At 50.5% G+C, this 3,602-nt stretch overlaps 1 non-coding gene across 1 annotated transcript; it reads left to right on the top strand.

Moving 5' to 3' along the window:
- Positions 1-803: 803 nt before the first annotated feature.
- Positions 804-898, top strand: TRNAQ-UUG (transfer RNA glutamine (anticodon UUG)). Its single transcript has 2 exons — positions 804-840; positions 863-898. It is a non-coding gene; the product is annotated as a tRNA-Gln (tRNA).
- Positions 899-3,602: the final 2,704 nt, after the last annotated feature.

Genomic DNA, 3,602 nt, shown 5'->3' with positions numbered 1-3,602 from the left:
GGAGCCTGCTTCTCCATCTGCCTGTGTCTCTGCCTCTCTCTCTCTCTCTCTCTCTCTGTCTCTCATGAATAAATAAATAAAATCTTTAAAAAAATAAAAATAAAAATATTGATACTCTGGGGGCTCCTGCGTGGCTTAGTCAGCTAAGTGTCCAACCCTTGATTTTGGCTCAGGTCATGATCTCAGGGTCATGGGATAGAGCCTTGCATCAGGCTCCATGCTGAGGTGTGGAGTCTGCTTGGGATTCTCTCTTTCCCTCTCCTGCTGCCTCTCCCCCATCTCTCTCTCTCTCTCTCTCTCTCTCCCCTCCCCCTCAAAAAATTATTTATACTCTGGTCCCCACTGCCAACCCCACCAAAAAATTCTGGTTTAATTGGTTTATGGGGCAGCCAGGGTATGAGGATTTTTAAAATTTCTCAGAGGTGCCTAACACACAGTCAACAGTCAAGTTTAAGAACCAACCAGAATAAGGAGACTTGATTTAAATGCAGCCACTAATTAGCTATGTGGCCTGAGCAAAAGAAATATTCATTTATCCGATAGGTATTCCCTGACAGTTTGCTGCATGCAAGACCGCGCTCAGAGCCTAATCTCTCCTTGCCTCCAAGATAAGTAACCTGGACTCAACAATTTGCTCATTCATTCAGCAAATAAGTATTGAGCGCCTACTACCTGCCAGGCCCCGTGCTAGGCACAAGATGTGTGGCAGTAAACCAGATGGAGAACCCTCTGTCCTCATGCAGCTGACAGTTCCGTTGAGGGAAGCACCCACATACAAGTAGTGAAAAGTGAAGAGCAGGGGCACCTGGCTGGCTCAGTGGGTAGAGCATATGACTTTGATCTTGAGGTCATATGACTCTCGATCTTGAGGTCATGAGTTCGAGCCCCATGTTGGGTGTGGAGCCTACTTAAAGAAAAAAATATCTTTTAAAAAGGCGAAGAGCAATGTCATACAAAGGATGGGACAGTTGATGAGACGGATGACGAGGGGACAGGCAACCAATGTGGAGGAAGCAGTGGACACAGTGGAGAAGGGGGGTGGAGAGAGGTCCATGGATTCCAGAAAATAGTCAAGGAGATAACATCTCAAAGACTTGGCGGTGGATGGGATATAGGGAGAGAGAGAGAGGGAGAGAGAGAGAGAGAGAGAGAGAGAGAGAGAGGAAGAAGGCAGGCCAATTTCTGCCTCACAGAATTGATGAGTCATTCACTGGGGCAAAGAATGTGTGAAAAGAACCTCAGCCACCCCCTGGGGTTATGAGGGTCTAGAGGGAAGCTATAGGAGCCTGAGGCAGTAGGAGCCTGAACGAAGCCCCAGACAGAGACCAGGGCAGAGGAAGAGCGTATGGGAAGAAATGGAATGGCTCTCACAGGTGGTTATTTCAACACCTGAACTGGGTCTTTGTGTAACTAAAGGGGAAGCCACTAAGGAGCCTGTTCCCAGAGGCCCAAAGCTGAACCACTTTTAAAAGGGAAAAATGAACAGAAGAGCCAATTGTGATGGTAAACAATGTGAGGTACCAAGTCCACGGTGCAAGAGGGACCTTGCATACCATGGAGGCACTCAGGGAAATAGTTCTCTTCCCCCTTTCGGGGTGTAGACTATGTTGGCTCTGAGAATTCATATCTGTCCTTGGGAGATCCCTGTGTGTGCGTGCGTGCACACATGTGTGCAGGGGAGAAAGCGGGAGAGAGATCCACAGCTACTGTTGGACAATCCAACAAGGCCAGCGGGTTGATCTTGAGAGACAGTGGACAGAACAGCACCCAATGGGAGGCTGCAGAGGTCCTTGCTGACTCAGACACTCGGGAAGAGAGGTCCTCTGGGAGGAAAGGGACGTGTCCTGGGGTGAGAACAGCTCCAGTGGGTGAACATTTCTAAAGGGAGACGCAGAGGTAGAAAAAGGTGGAGACTGCACAGAGAGGAGAAGACTCGAGGGCAGGGACGAGGACAGGAACTGGAGTGCACCTCAGAGAGCGCCCCTGGGAACGCCTAAAGTCCTTAGGGGTCCTGTCACCTTCTTTTCTTCACATGTGGTGTTCCCCCTTTGATGCTCCTCAAACTTCAACACAGGCTGTCAGACCCCCTTACTCTCTGGCTGTGTTAGGGAGGAAAGTGAGAGCGGGGACTCTCCATTACGCTCAAGAGCTCTCCGAGGGCTTTCTGGGCTTTCCAGAGGGAACCCCCGCTTAGGACGAGAAGGTCCCCTCCAGAGTTCCGGACCTCCACCCGCAGGGAAGTTTGTGGCGCCCCCTGGTGGAGTCTGGAGTAACGCACGACTCGGAGAAGTGGAGTGACAGGTGGACCCCTTGAGGATGGACCAGGGTCCAATCGGCCCCTTTCCCAAATACTGTGGGGATGCAACCCTTAAGAGCGAGATGGAAACTTCCATTTGATTTACAGAAGCAAAACACCAGGCGCAGTGCCTGGTTCAGAGTTGGCACTCAGTAATTGGCAGCCATTACCATGATTATGATGATTATGATTATTGAGATTCAGTTGCTATAGATATCCTGTGGCCTCAAATGATCTGAGAATGGTTCACAGAAGCCCCACAGGCTGCGAACAAGTAGACTGTAACTCAGAGGGGTTTGAGGGCATCGTCAGTAATCCAGCTCCGAATCCATCCTTAGCCTTTCTTCCCAGCAAGCATACGTTGGCCAACTGATGCTCATGTGGATCACACTTAGCTCAGGAGTATTGGGGCTGTACTTCTTGCTTCAAAAAATTCATCCCTTTCACCATAACCCCTTTGCTGCTGTTTCCTAAAGGGTCACCAGTTGTTCCCGAAGTGGCAAGATGAGTCATGCTAGAGGTGTGAGGAGGCCAAAAGATGCTGCAGGAGGTGAGAGAAACATAGAGCAGAGTAGGCTCAAGGGGTGGGGTGGAAGTGGAGGAGAGAGAAAGACAGGGCCAGTCTGGGCCCCAACAGGAAACAGATGGCACATTCAAAGAAGGATGACTTCAAGAGGGTTCTTTTACAGAGGCACTCCTTGCCCAATGGCAGCTTGTGGGAAAATGCCGGCACTCAGGGCAAGCAGTAGTACAGCTGCTACCACCCCTGGGCCTCCCTTCGGGAATGATGGGAAAGAGGTTATCAGAAAAAGAGAGTCCTGTAGGCTTCCTTGAAGGAAGCAATGACCTTGGGTCAAGAGACAGAGTCATCCCAAAGAGGGAGCAGCACAGCAAATACCTGGAACTTGCTGTCCTCCAATCCTTGGATCTACTCCCAGAGCTGTGCACGGTTTGGACCCAATGGGAAGCCTGGAGGTAAGGGGACCCTGTTGACATAATCCACATAGATCAAGCACCCAGGCCATTGAGCAGGCTGGAGAAGGCAGAGAAGGGCAAGTAGAGGTACCTGGCACGACAGAGGAGGGGCATCTAAGGATCAGTACCGGCGTTTTCGTGTTTGTTTTCCAGAACACAAGACCACATCCCCCTCGGCAGCGGGATAGGCTGAGCATCATTATCCCAGAAACGACAGATGGGTTTCTACTCACCAACCAAACTCTCTCTTTGCTCTTGGAGCAAAAGACAAGCCCCCGTTTGGAAACAGTCGCGTCCAGGAGTAGGAGTAGGAGCAGGAAGAGAAAATCCC

The sequence above is a fragment of the Nyctereutes procyonoides genome, unplaced genomic scaffold, assembly GCF_905146905.1.
Source record: "Nyctereutes procyonoides isolate TBG_1078 unplaced genomic scaffold, NYPRO_anot_genome, whole genome shotgun sequence".
NCBI classification, from domain to species: domain Eukaryota; kingdom Metazoa; phylum Chordata; class Mammalia; order Carnivora; family Canidae; genus Nyctereutes; species Nyctereutes procyonoides.
This window is presented reverse-complemented; position numbering and strand designations above follow the sequence as displayed.